The 15,688-nt window shown below is 43.2% G+C and overlaps 1 protein-coding gene across 4 annotated transcripts in view; it reads left to right on the top strand.

Annotated features, from left to right (window-relative positions):
* MED13L (mediator complex subunit 13L) overlaps window positions 1–15,688 on the top strand; it is a 3,068,540-nt gene that overhangs the window by 1,098,235 nt on the left and 1,954,617 nt on the right. The gene's annotated exons all lie outside the window — the stretch shown is intronic.

Raw genomic sequence — 15,688 nt, forward strand, 5'->3', positions numbered from 1 at the left:
GTCCTGTTCTGTTGGAGGAAGTATTATTTGGGGTAGCTGTGTGCCATTTCACAGCCTCTCTTGTTATGATCAAGAAAAGCTTAATGTCAGTGGATGAGAGCATTTCCAGTTCTTTAAACATAAAAACAGACTACCACTTCATGATGAACACTACTGCCTTTTGACTTCTAACTCCAGGTTGCAATGCACGTTGTATAACAGATGTTCTTCGTGTTTCACTGTTGCAGTCATCACATTTGGGTTATCCCTGCCAGGGTAGCCCCTGACCGGCCTGAATACCAGAGGCTTAGTATTTCTGCGTCGGTTGCTGTCGCTTGAGGACTGACATCGGGTCATCAGTAGTATAAAGTAAGGCAGCCGACAACATTAAATCAGTCTTTCTTACCGTGAAGCCAGAAGCAGTTCGCAAGAGTGCCAGTCGGCCGCTACCTGAGTTTAAGTCTCCGAATTGAAGTTTTATAAAACTAAGTACCCCGTTGGGGATCCTTTTTTCTTGCACTAACCAATGTCAGAAAAAGTTAACAATTGTCTCCCCTGTGAAAAGCAAATACCACACCGAGGCTTCTTGCATAGCAGCAGTCACTGGATCCATCATTAGAAGACATGCATGGCTTAAGGAACAACCCTTGCCAGACAGTGTCAAATCTAAATTGTTGGATGCCCCTTTGCACAAAGATAACTTATTTGACACTAAGGCAGAAGAGGTCTTAAAAAAGATGGAAGAAAAAGCAAAATCTATGCAAACAGTTAAGGTTTTCTTACAAGTCCAGCTCCTCAGGTTCAGCAGACATTGCCCCTACAAGCACTGGTCTTTTCCTGCCCAGCCTAGGCCCCGTAGAAACAGACTCCCCACACAGCAGCCCCAGGGAATGCAGAGATCTAAGCAGTGGACTACCTCCACTTCAAAACCAGGGAGTTCTAAGCCACCCCCTTGACTCACCTCCTCCTCCCTCTGCCCACCTTCATTTACCCCTAGGAGGAAAAAACTCTTTTCACTCAAGCACCTGGGCCACCATAACCAAGGATCAATGGGTTCTATACATTGTGTCTCAGGGATACAATTTTTCCTTCCATACCCTTCCAACCCCAAAAGGGTTCCCAGATCTACCACCAAATCAGTGGGCAGAGGCTCAAAAGCAAATCCTTTCCCTTCTGTCTATGAGAGCAGTAGAGCACGTTCCTTGCAGAATAGATAGGCCAAGGCTTCTACTCCAGACTTTTCCTGGTGCCCAGAAGAGAGGGCACCTGGCGCCCCATCCTCGATCTATCCATTCTAAACACCTTCCTGCTGATCCCAAAATTCAGAATGCTCACCCTCCAGCAGCTGCTATCCATGCTCTCCAAGGATGCCTGGCTAGCCACCCTAGATCTAAGAGAGACCTACCTTCACATTCCTATCAGGGAATCATGCAGGAAATATCTCCACTTCAGGGCAGGATCTCAACACTTTTCAGTTCTCTGCGCTTCCCTTTGACTTATCTACTGCTCCCAGAGTTTTTACAAAATGTCTGGCTCCGGCCATTGCCTTTTGCAGACAAAGAAATATTCAGATTTACCCATACTTAGACGACTGCCTTATTCAGGCAGACAGCCAGGAAAAGCTGCTCAAGCACCTGGCCTTTATAAAGACACTACTAACTTCCCTAGGATACACAGTAAACAAAAAGAAATCCAAACAGGGCTCCAAACAGGTGCCCACCCAAAGAATAATCTTCCTGGGAGCAAGTCTGGGCACAGCATCCCAGGTGGCATTCCTTACACCAGAGAAACATATTTTCCTGACAGCCTACTTCTCTCAACTAGCCACCAGGCCCCAGCTGTCTGCAAGGAAGATCCTGCAAACTCTGGGGTTCATGGCATATTGCACTACTCATTCAATGTGCCAGACTGCACATGAGGAAACTTCAGTGGTACCTAAAGAGCCTTTGGTGTCAACACTGTCAAGACCTGAAAACTGTTCTACCTGTAATTCCTTGCCTCAAAAAAGAATTTATTTGTTGGGCAACAGCATGCTCCCACAACAAGGGACTACCCTTCTCCCCACCCCCTGCCACCCAGACCCTCACCACAGACGCATAAGACTACGCTGGGGTGCACACCTGGATGGCAGGTGTATACAGGGTCGATGGAGCCCTCAGGAAATCCCTCTGCACATCAGTCAAAAAGAGATGATTGCTGTGCGGCACACCTTGATAGCTTTCAAACCCCTTCTCTCTCCAAGGGTTCTCCTAATCAAAACAGACAACACCACTGTGATGTGATACATCAACAAGCAGGGAGGGACTCACTCCTATACTCTATGTAGGCTGGTCATGACCCTTTGGCTCACAGCCTCTTCCATGCAACCATACCTGTTAGCACAATTCCTACCAGGCTCTCTCAACTCTCTGGCAGACCATTTAAGCAGAAACCCTCTGGACCCACACGAGTGGCAACTCAACAGAAGTACCTTCACCCTTATAACTCAGAAATGAGGAACCCCGAAGGTTGACATCTTTGCCTCCCACACCAACCATCAGCTCAGAAAATTCTGCGCCAGGGTGCATCACTGCATGGCTTGGAAAGTGGATGCCATGTCCTTCCCCTGGGTCAATCTGTCGGTCTATGCCTTTCCTCCCCTACCTCTCATTCCATTCCCAGGGTACTGCTCAAAGTAAGGGAGGAAAAACCAAAGACCCTTCTTATAGCTCCAAACTGGCCCCGACAACACAGATACCCCTTGCTGCGCATCCTGTCCCCGCTGCCTCTATGACATCTTCCGCAGATTCCAAACCTCTATAAAAAGTCATGCCTCTGCTATTTCTGCTCATTTTCCCACTGAGCAGCCCCTTTTCTCACATCCTTTGATCTAACAATTCCTCAGAAGGGCTAGCAACTTGAGGCCCCCCCAGAAGGGCACCGACACCAGCTTGGGACCTTAACTTTGTCTGGGAAAAGCTCACCCTGCCCCCTTTCAAACCAGCTTCCTCTGCAGAGCTAAATTTCTCTCCTGGAAGACAGCTTTCCTTCTGGCCATCACTTCAGCCAGAAGAGTCTCTGAGCTGCAAGCAGTCATGGCTGTGGAACCCCTCATCATCTTCCATCCAGACAGAACTTAACCCATCCTTCATGCCCAAGGTGGTGTCCAGTTTGGCTCTCAACCAGTCCATTCATTTGCACACCTTCTTTCCTAATCTCCAGAACAAGGAGGAAAGGATTCTTCACTTTCTAGATGTGCTCAGACAGCTCAGATTCTGTCTGGACAGGACTAAATCCTTCAGAAAGTCTGATCAATTGCTGGTTAGCTTTGCTATAGGGGCAGAAGGCAAAGCCGTCTTCAAGCAAGCCAATTCCAAATGGATAGCACACTGCATCCATTTCTGCTACAAACAGCATGGAAAGCCTTCCCCCAAGGGGGTCAGAACACACACTACCAGAGCAGCCTCCACCACTGCAGCTTTCCTAAGAGGAGTCCCCACCAGGGACATCCTTGAGGCTGCCACCTGGACATCTGTTCACACTTTTACCAAGCATTACTACCTGCCTCTCTTCTCCAAATCCAGGGCAGGGTTTGCCTCTGCAGTCTTGCAGGGCACCCTAGCCAGCACCTAGTTTCCTGGACTGCCTCCACCCTTTTCCTCAGCTTTGGGAATCTACCCAAATGTGATGACTGCAACAGTGAAACACGAAGAACGTAGTACAGTTGTGTACACTTACCATAAATGTAGATGTTTGAGTGTATTCACTGTTGCAGTCCTGGTTTCCCTCCCTCCATTCCCCTTTATTCTCTTTTTTTCCTTACAAGGGACTTATTGGTCTTTATTTTCCACTGGTCAGGTTCTTCCACCAGAACCTGGCCTCTTAGTTTGGGGGATACTGACAGGTTATGGCAAGAAAAACTGATGTAATGGCATCAGCGGCCTTACTTTATAGTACTGACAACCTGACGTCAGTCCTCAAGGGGCAGCAACCGACTCAGAAATATTAAGCCTCTGGTATTTGGGTCGGCTGAAGGCTACCCTGGCAGGGATAACCCAAATGTGATGACTGCAACAGTGAATACTCTCGAACATCTACATTTATGGTAAGTGTACACAACTGTACTTTTCCATTATTAAGTTGTGCACTAATGAATGTTTTTCATTCACTTCAGCATCAGATAAATTACTTTATTCTTGCCTTCCCTTAAATCTTACTCTTCCTTTTTAGCATTATTCTGCAGGTATCCTTCCCCACAAATTCTGTTTATTTCTATGAAATTTGCTCCTTTCCTTTTTCTAATGATCTGTTTACAATATTTAACATTTCTTTTATGGCTGGTCTAGATTTTGATTTCCATTTTCTAGAATTGTTTTTTTTTTTGGCTACAAACAACTTTAAACTTAGTAAACCTTATTATGTCTAGGTGGTTCAGCTCAGAAGAATCACTTCCTTAATTAATACCATTTATTCCTCTAGTGCGTCTGTCAAAGAATTCTGTATGATTTTTTTTTAAATCCTCCAACTCTTTGCATTCCCAAAACACGTTCCAAATTTAAAATGAAAATGCACTAATAAAATTAATGGAGTGTTGGCTGATGATCTGAAGAACAAGAAAATAGATAAGTGTATTTTAAATTCTGGATATCATGGTATAGTTATTACGCTGGCTGAATTGGGGACATAAGGCTTGTTAGATAGAAACATTTTTGAAGTTTTTAACATTTAAAAGTACAAGGTTACATGTTATTCTCAGAATTCTGAAAAGACAAAAATCTGATAGATCCACTCTTTAGGCCAACTGCAGCATCTAGAGAGTCAGAAATAGAACTACTTGCCTCCATGATAGAGCATTATCTTCATCTGGTTATTGGAGAAAAATGGTTATCGTCTGAGAGATTCCTGTCATTTTGCTAGTAGGTTAAATGGGTGTGGTAATATTAAGGACTCCATGTAAGGTACACTGGATGGGTTCTTGTTATGCAACATGATTTCTAAAGAGGAGGGGATTGACATATTAAGGTGGTATTTGGCTCTGAGTGAAAATTGTAGTTGTATTAATGTTGATCTTATTTGTACTCTGTATGAAGTTATTTTGGAAAACAATTATTTTGTGTTTGTAAATGAGGTTTATCAACAAGTTACTGGGGTAGCAGTCGGAGCACGGATGGCTCCCATCTATGCAAATATATTTTTTAGAGACATGGGAGAAAGAAAATAAAAATATTACTGTCATGTTTTGAAGATTGTAGATTATTTTTACATGTTATTGATGTTACTTGTTTAGTTTGGGACTCGACTGAAGAACATATAATTTTATTAGTATTTATGTTTTGATTTATCTAAAATTTGAGTTGAATACATTTCTTATTTAGAAGTTAATTACTTGGACATAACTGTTTATAAGATTCAGGAGAGATGATTCCTCAGCTGCATGGGAAACTGGTTAGTGGTAATAAGTATTTGGATTTTCAAGCATGTACCCACTTCATACAAAATAGTTAAAAGTCCGTTAGTAAAGGTGTGTAGGACTCATACCTCTCGACTGTCCTGATTTTTGCCTCATATTTTTGGTCTGTTCCTCATAGAATTTGTGGTTTTCTGGCAAATCACTTAGGACTGATGGCACTGAATAATGACTTACATTTGATTTTCAGGCGGCTATTATCCTTCAGAAAATGCACGCCAACACAATTTTATTCTAGGAACTTGCTGTGACAATTTTTAAAATCTGTCCCTGTTTTTGGGCCTTAGTACGCCAATTATTTTGAGGCTTTGTCCAGATTTCTTGAACTAAGATGTTGAGCAGTATGGTCTAGACTGACTAGTGAGGATGTATCTTTGAAGAAAAGTCAGGAAATTATAAGCTTTTTGTAGAGAAAAAGAGAGTATCTCGATGGATTTTTGGAACAGGTTTTGTTAGAAGTCATAAATATTAATAGGGAAATACCTGTGACAAAAGTAGAAATTTATCGTAAAGAAGAGAAATTTCCAGTTGGACACTTTGTTATCCCAGATGTTCTTCGTGTTTCACTGTTGCAGTCATTACATTTGGGTAATATGCTGGCAGGTTGCCCTCAGTTGGCATGAATTCCAAAGTCTTGGCTCCTGCGTCGGTTGCTGTCTCCTCTTCCATGACGTCAGGTCGTCAGGGGTATAAAACATGCAGCCGACGCCATTTTCTTTAGTCTTTCCTGCTGTACTGTGCCCGAAGCAGAAGCATTTCGCAAGTGCTGGTCGGCCGACTACTGAAATATTTGAGTTTGAGTTTCAGAACCGAAGTCTTTACTAAAGCTAAGTACCCCATTGGGGAAACTTTTTTCTTGCTCCATACCGATGTCAGAAAAAGTTAATAATTGTATTACTTGTGGGAAGCAAATACCTCATAAGGATTTCCATTTATACTGTATTCCTTGCCTAGGCTCTGATCACAACGTGCCTGGCTGTCAGTTTTGTGCTAGATTTAACCAATGCACTATTAAGCGTCGGTATATTTTTGCCTCAAAGTATTTTGGAAATGTCGTCGGATAGCAATCCGACTACCGGAGTACATAAAAAACAGAAAGAAAAGGACAGAGAAAGGCAGTCGAGATCCAAAACTGATGACGAAGCTTCTCCTAAGCCAGTTGCCGGTTCGCCGGTACTCAGTGGGGCGCTTTCGCAGCCCGTGATACCCGCTACTTTCAAGTCTCAGGCCTCTACTGACACCCATGTAGTGTCCGGCATGCCGCAAGGTACTCAAGGTATTGGACCGACGGATGTATCTCCCTCGGATGGGTCTGGAGCTGCTGAGCAGGCACCGGCTTCTGAGGGTGTATTCAGACCTCAACATTTGTATATCAAACCGACGACAGCTGCAAAACCAAAGACAAAAGCAACTTCTAAAACTAAAACACTGACGCATGAGCCACGTGCACAGGCCTCTATACCTAAAAAACAGATGATCAGAATGGCTGAAGACCTTATTACCTTGATCAGGGGTATCCATCCCCCTCCAGATAAGAGGGCCTAGGCAAGACACTGATTATGAATCTTCCGATCCGGTTTCTATTTCTTCTGATTCCTCTTCTGATCAGGAATTATCTGTACCTCCCTATGAGGATTCTGATGCAGAGGAGTTTATACCATCTGTATCTCCTCCTGAGGATTATTCATTTGGAGAAACCTTGCATACTTTGAGGGAGCATTTTCAGTGGGAGAGTCAAGATTTCTCAGAATCAAAAAAGAGGCTCAGGGATTTCCTTCTTCTCCCTCAGCACAGGCCTTTAGCCATTCCCCCTGTTTTAGACATTGTGGATGATGTGTTTTCTGAGTCAAGCTTGACCCCTGACTCCTTACCTCCGGCACCCAGTAAACCTGACAGATATTACATGGTCCCTGACTCACATAAATTTTTATTTAGAAACCCTGCTGCTGATCCTGAAACTGTATCACAGGGTCCAAAGGGAGTTAAGGCCTCAACAGCAAAAAATCCTACCCCCTCTGACAGAGATTCAAGGGCACTGGACAGATGGGGGAAAAAAAGGTTTATACATCTGCAGCCTTGGCAATCAGGGCCTTAAACTGTCAATTTCATATGCTTAATTATCAACAACATGTTATGGGATTGCTGAAACAGAAAATGATGTTGATTTCTGAACAGGAGCGGCCTTAGGTCAACTGGTGCCCTAGGCAAAAGGGCTCCATGGCCCACACCACCTGGTGCCACCATCCTGTCTACCTACACCAAATAAATACTGGAAAAGTGCCCCTGTTAGAGCGGCGCCCTAGGCAGCTGCCTAGGTGGCCTATGCCTAAGGCCGGCTATATTTCTGAATGTGCAGAAAATAAAGAATTGCAGGAATTATTGCATGCAGCTGAACAGGTTGGAAAGCATACTTTGCAATGTGGTTTTGACTCCTTAGAGGCCTCCTGCAGGGCCGCAGTTACTGGATCTGTGATTAGGAGTCATGCCTGGCTAAAGGAACAAAATTTGCCTGATCATGTTAAAGCTAAATTGCTAGCTGCACCTTTACAGCATGATACTCTGTTTGGTATTAAGGCAGAAGAGGTTTTAAAGAAAATGTGAGACAAAGCTAAGTCTATGCAAACTGTTAAAGACTTCTTACAAGTGCAGCCACCAAGATTCAGTAGACACTGGCCTACAAAAAATTGGTCCTTTCCTGTGTCAGACAGAGCTCAAAGGGTCAAATCCAGACGCCCTAAGGGTTCCAGATACCAGGTGCAAGATTCATACAGGTCAAAGCAATGGGGCGCTTGTACCTCCAAATCTGGAGGAGATAAAGCGCAAACCTACAGAAAACAGTCCCAATGACTTCCCTCTGCCTACACCAAGCACTTATCTTTTGGCAGCACCCTTAGGGGGAAAATTTGCACTTTTTGCTCAAAATTGGAAGTTAATAACCCAGGGCAAGTAGGTACTAAACATAGTATCACAGGGGTTCAGATTCCATTTCCACACTCTGCCAGTGGCAAACGATTGGCCAGATCTGCCAAAAAATCAGTGGGCAGAGGCACAGAAACAGGTTGTGTCCCTCATGGATTTGGGGGCCATTCAGCCAGTACCAGAACAGGGAAAAAGGACAAGGTTTTTACTCAAGACTGTTCTTGGTACCCAATACTGGATTTATCGATTTTGAACACATACCTGGACATTCCAAAATTCAAATTGCTGACTTTGCAGTAGCTTCTGCCCATGCTGGGCAAGAATGCTTGGCTGGTGACATTAGACCTAAAAGAAGCATACCTGCATGTCCCAATAAGACAATCGTGCAGAAGATACCTCATATTCAAGGCTGGCTTATTGCATTACCAATTCTTTGCACTGCCCTTTGGCTTATCTACTGCGCCCAGGGTCTTTACAAAGTGCCTGGCACCAGTAATTGCATTTTGCAAACAAAAAAGTATACAGATATATCCTTACTTGGAAGACTGTCTCATTCAAGCAGAAAACAAGGACATTCTTCTTCAACACCTGGTATTTGTGAAAAGGCTTCTAACATGCCTAGGGTACACAATAAATAAAAATAAATCACAACTGGAACCCTCTCAAAAGATAACATTTCTGGGTGCAAGCTTCAATACAACTGCCCAGATGGCTTACCTCACGCCAGACAAGCAAAGGCAACTGACTACTTACTTCAAACTGATGGCAATCAAAACCCAGTTATCTGCAAGACAAATTCTGCAGGCTTTGGGCTTCATGGCATCCTGCATCCTACTGATTCCATATGCAAGACTGCATATGCGGAAACTTCAATGGTACCTAAAAAGTTTATGGAGTCAACATTCTCTCAGTCTGGAAGCAATGATTCCTCTCATTCCCTGCCTACAACAGGAGTTTCTGTGGTGGGCAAAGGCATGTCACCAAAACATGGAACGGGCCTTCACTGTACCCCCTGCCAGCCAAACCTTAACAACAGACGCATCAGATTATGCTTGGGGGGCCCACATGGCAGGAAGATGCATTCAGGACATATGGACCCCAACACAAATGCATCTACATATCAACCAGAAAGAGATGCTAGCTGTTCAAAATGCCCTAACAACCTTCAAGGACTTACTTCATCCAGGACAACTACTGATAAAGACTAACACCACCATGGTCGTGGTATATAAACAAGCAAGGGGGCACACACTCATACCCCCTTTGCAGATTAGCCATGGCACTGTGGGACACAGCTTTGACCTACCAAATACACCTTCAAGCTCAATTCCTGCCAGGAAAGCAAAATACTGTGGCAGACGATTTAAGCAGAAACCTTATGGATCCGCACGAGTGGAAACTAAATTCACAAGTCTTCAGCATGATAACAGAGAAATGGGGGAGCCCAGACATAGATCAGTTTGCCTCTCCTCAGAATTATCAATTGAAAAGATTCTGCACAAAGACTTATCACAGACAAGCATGGAAAGTGGACGCCCTATCCTTCAGTTGGAAAAACCTATCAGTTTACGCCTTTCCTCCTCTGCCTCTTCTTCCCAAGGTCCTCCTAAAAGTCAGACAAGAGAAACCAAAGATGATACTAATTGCCCTGGACTAGCCCCACCAGTACTGGTACCCAATCCTAAGGAACTTGTCTCAATACCCAGCTTGGACCTTACCTCAGATACTTCAACTACTGTCCCAGCAAAACAATCAGATACTGCACAATCAACTCCAGACACTGAACCCGGCAGCATGGCTGATCATGTAGTTATACAAACAACACCTTTCAGTAAAGCTGTGATGGATGTCATTTTGGGAGCCAGAAGGCCTAGTACTAAAAAATCTTATGCTGATAAATGGAAGAGATTCTGTGCTTGGAGTCAAGCACAAGGAACTGATACAGCAGAACCAAATATTCCCCAGATATTACAATACTTAACTGAGATGCTTGACAAAGGCCTATCTTTCTCATCAATTAAAATCCATGCCTCTGCCATTTCGGCTCATTACAATACAGAGCCACCAATCTTTTCTCATCCTTTACTAAAGCAGTAGAGGAGCCAAAAATGTAAGGCCTCCTAGAAGATCACCATTACCTGCATGGGACCTCAATTATGTGTTGGAAAAGCTTACCCTGCCTCCATTTGAACCAGCTGCTACCACTGATATAAAGTTCTTATCATGGAAAACAGCTCTGCTACTAGCAATTACTTCAGCAAGAAGAGTTTCAGCGCTACAGGCCCTCATGGCTGTAGAGCCTTTTATCATATTTTACCCAGACAGGGTGTCTCTGAGGACAAATCCTGCATTTATGCCTAAGGTGGTTACCAGTGTGGCTCTTAACCAAACAATTCATCTGCCAACCTTTTATCTAAATCCGCAGAACAAAGGGGAGAGAATTCTGCATTCCTTGGACGTACACAGACAGCTAAGATTATATTTGAGCAGAACTAAAGCTCTAAGAAAAAATGAGCAATTACTAGTGACATATGCTGCAGGATCAGAAGGAAAGGCTATTTCAAAGCAGACAGTTTCAAAGTAGATAAGCCACTGCATTTGTTTCTGCTACAAACCTGTGCCCAAGGGCATTAGGTCTCATTCCACCAGAGCTGCAGCTACTTCAGCAGCCTTTCTCAGAGGAGTACCAACCAAACACATTCTAGAGGCTGCTACTTGGAGTTTTCTTCACACCTTTACAAAGCATTATCATTTGCCTCTCTACTCTTAAGTCCAGGGCAGGCTTTGCCACTGCAGTTCTGCAGGGCCTTATAGCCCCACCTAATTCTGTTTAACTCCAGCCTCCCAACCATAGCTTTGGGATTCTACCCAAATGTAATGACTGCAACAGTGAAACACGAAGAACATAGTACATTTGTGTACACTTACCATAAATGTAGATGTTCAAGTGTATTCACTGTTGCAGTCCAGGTTACCCTCCCGCCATCCCCCTGTCATTCTGGAGTTTATCTTTCCTTCACTGTCTTCTACAACCTATGTGGTGTATTTGCTTGTAGATGAAGGTAAGTTTTATATTGCTGCATTTATGTATATATATATATATATATATATATATATATATATATATATATATATATATATATATATATATATGTAAATATATATATATATATATATATATGTATATATATATATATATATATATATATATATATATATATATATATATATATATGTGTATATATATATATATATATATAGATATATATATATATATATATATATATATATATACACACACACACACACACACACACACACACACACACACACACACATTTTTTTTTGCTACCTTTTTGGGAGCACCTGATATCTGGGGCAAGAAAAACTAAAGAAAATGGTATCGGCTGCATGTTTTATACCCCTGATGACCTGACGTCATGTAAGAGGAGACAGCAACCAATGCAGGACCCAAGACGTTGGAAATCAGGCCGACTGAGGGCAACCTGCCAGCAGATTACCCAAATGTAATGACTGCGACATTGAATACACTCGAACATCTACATTTATGGTAAGTGTACACAACTGTACTTTTTTTTATATTGGTGGTGGTAGTGAGATTAAAAGTATTGTTAAAATGCACTTGACTGTGCTGAGGGTAAAGAAGCATTTAATGGTAGTGTAAGCAATGATCCCAACTTTGTGGACAAGCAGGAAAATAGTTTTAAAAGTATGCTTGAACTGGAGGAAGAGAATGGACAAACCAATTGGTTCTTATTTTTGTTTTGGATGTAGGCTATGTTGGTTTGTCTTTAATAGTGCGTAGGTCTTGAATTTATGCACAGGGAGAATGGATGCAGTGAGTGAGAGTTATAATTGTGAAACTACTGACATGATTTACCATGCTCGGTGTCAGTCATGTGATACCTTCTATATTGGAAGGACTAGACATACTTTGAAAGAAAGAAGGTTAAACTTGATAGAGCAATTAAAAATGGTAATAGTAGAAACACATTGGGCATAGAAAAACCTGTGTTAGGTTTAAAAGACTTTTTTTTTTAATTCTTGGAAAAAATAGGAGGGATAGTGAAACACTTGACCATTAAGAATTAATTCAGCAACTTAGGATGTTCATTGTGTTTCACTGTTGCAGTCATTACACTTGGGTTGTCCTGCTGGCAGGCTACCCGCAGTCGGCCTGAATTCCAAAGTCCTGGTCCGGCGTTGGTTGCTGTCGCCTCTTCCCTGACATCAGTGTGCCAGGGGTGTAAAAGATGCAGCCGATGCCATTTTCTTCAGTCTTTCTTGTCGCGTGGTGCCCGAAGCAAAAGCAGTTTGCAAGTGCCAGTCGGCCGATTCCTGAGATTTTCTAAATTGAATTTCAGAACCGAAGTCTTCAGGAAAGCTAAGTACCCCGTTGGGGAAACTTTTTCTTGCTCCAGACCGATGTCAGTAAACGTTAACAATTGTATTTCTTGTGGGAAGCAAATACCACATAAGGATTTTCACTCTTATTGTATTCCTTGCCTAGGCCCTGACCACGACGTTGCTAGTTGTCGGTTTTGCGCTAGATTCAACCAACGCACTATTAAGCGTCAGTTTGATTTTGCTTTACATTACTTTGGCCGAAGGTTTAATTATATAATGCCGTCGGAACAACCGACGAAAACCGACGACGAAGCCTATTCTAGGCCAGTCGCCGGTTCGCCGATTCTCAGTGAGGCGCAGCCCCTGACACCCGCTACCTCAGAGCCACAGGCCGCCTCCGTCTCCCACGTGGAGACACCTAGGCCTCTGGAAACTCAAGGTATTGGGCCTACGGAAACTATTCCCTCAGATGGGTCTGGAGCCGCTGAGCAGGCATCGGCTTCTGAGGGTGTTTTCAGACCTACACAGCTTACTATCAGGACTACTTCAGCAGCCAAGACAAAGTCTAAAACACCTATAAAGACAAAGAAACAAGTTCAGCATTCACCTGGACAGTCATCCATGCCAAAGAAACAGATGTTTAAAATGGCCTAGGACCTAATTACTCTGATCAGAGGTTCCCATCCCCCTCCTGATAAAAGGCCTAGGCAAGATACTGACTATGATTCCTCTGACCAGGTTTCTATTTCCTCTTCAGAACAGGGATATTCTCTTCCTCCCTGTGAGGATTCTGATGCTGAAGAATCTATCCCTTCAGCCTCTCCTCCTGAGGATTATTCTTTTGGGGAAACCCTGCACACCATGAGGGAGCATTTCCATCGGGAGAGCCAAGATTATTCTGAATCATGAAAAGGCTCAGAGATTTTCTTTTATTGCCTCAGCACAGGCCCCTTGCTATTCCCCCTGTACTAGATATTGTTGATGGTGTTTTTTCAGAATCCAGTTTGTCTCCTGATTCTTTACCCCCTGCACCAGTTAAGCCAGATAGGTACTACAGGGTCCCAGATTCACATAAATTTCTTTATAAAAACCTTGCTGCTGACCCAGAAACAATTTCACAGGGTCCCAAAGGGGTCAAGGCTTCCACTGCAAAAAATCCTGTTCCCTCCGATAGGGATTCAAGAGCACTGGACAGATGGGGGAAAAAAGTCTACACCTGTGCTACTTTAGCTGTAAGGGCTTTAAACTGTCAGTTTCACATGCTTAAATACCAACAATATCTAATGTCTTTGCTCAAACAGAAAATGCTTACAAGCTCAGAATGTACTGAAAATAAGGAAATGCAGGATTTGTTGCAAGCAGCTGAACAGGTGGGAAAGCATACTTTGCAATGTGGTTTTGATTCATTAGAGGCTTCTTGCAGAGCCACAGTTACAGGTTCTGTCATTCGAAGGCATGCTTGGTTAAAGGAACAAAGTTTACCTGATCATGTTAAAGCAAAATTGTTGGATGCTCCATTACAGCGTGATACTTTGTTTGGTGTTAAGGCAGAGGAGGTGTTAAAGAAAATGGAGGATAAAGCAAAATCAATGCAGACAGTAAAGGATTTTTTAAAGGTTCAGACACCCAGATTTAGCAGGAACAAGCCTTCAAAAAATTGGTCCTTTCCAGTGTCAGACAGGCCACAAAGAGGCAGATACAGACGCCCAAGAGGCAGATCTCAGCTACGAGGCACATACAGACCTAAGCAATCGGGTGCTTCTGCCCCCAAAGGCAGAGAGGACAAATCTCAACCCTATAGGAAACAGTCCCGATGACTTCCCTCTACCAATGCCAAGCACTTACCTCTTGCGGGCACCCTTAGGGGGAAAACTTGCACTTTTCTCACAAAATTGTCACAAAATTACCCAAGACAAATGTACTAAATATTGTTTCCCAGGGTTACAGGTTCCACTTTCACACCCTTCCAAGGCCAAAAGGTATGCCAGACCTGCCACACAATCAATGGGCAGAGGCACAAAGACAAATTTCTGCTCTCATGGACATGAGGGCTATTCAAAAAGTACCACAGCAAGAGCAAGGACAAGGATTTTACTCAAGACTTTTCTTGGTACCCAGAAAGGACAAAGCTTGGAGACCAATACTAGACCTGTCTACTCTAAATACTTTCCTGGACGTTCCAAAATTCAAAATGTTGACACTACACCAACTTCTACCCATGCTGGGCAAGAAGGCTTGGCTAGTTACTTTGGACCTCAAAGAGGCATACCTGCATGTCCCAATCAGACAATCTTGCAGAAGATACCTCAGATTCATAGCTGGCTCAATACATTATCAATTCTCTGCACTGCCCTTTGGCTTATCTACTGCGCCCAGGGTCTTCACAAAATGCCTGGCACCAGTAATTGCATTTTGCAGACAAAAAGGAATTCAAATATATCCCTACTTGGACGACTGCCTTATTCAAGCAGACAGCACAGACATTCTACTAAAGCATCTGGCGTTTGTAAAAAGATTACTAATTTACCTAGGGTACACAGTAAACAAAAAGATATCAAAACTAGTGTCCTCTCAAGAGATGATATTCCTGGGTGCAAGCTTAAATACCACTGCCCAGATGGCTTATCTCACGCCAGGCAAACAAAGGCAACTGACTCATTATTTTCAAATGATGGCAACAAAGACCCAGCTACCTGCAAGAAAAATTCTGCAGGCTTTGGGCTTCATGGCATCCTGCATCCTGCTAATTCCATATGCAAGACTGCATATGAGGAATCTACAGTGGTATCTAAAAAGTGTTTGGACTCAACATTGCCACAGCCTGGAAACAATAATTACTCTCATTCCCTGCCTGCAACAGGACTTTCGATGGTGGACACTGGCCTGTCACCACAACAAGGGACAGCCTTTCACTCTACCCTCAGCCAGGCAGACACTAACAATAGATGCATCGAATTATGCCTGGGGAGCACACAT

Source organism: Protopterus annectens, chromosome 4.part0 (genome assembly GCF_019279795.1).
Source record: "Protopterus annectens isolate FY-2018-M chromosome 4.part0, PAN1.0, whole genome shotgun sequence".
Lineage (NCBI taxonomy): Eukaryota > Metazoa > Chordata > Ceratodontiformes > Protopteridae > Protopterus > Protopterus annectens.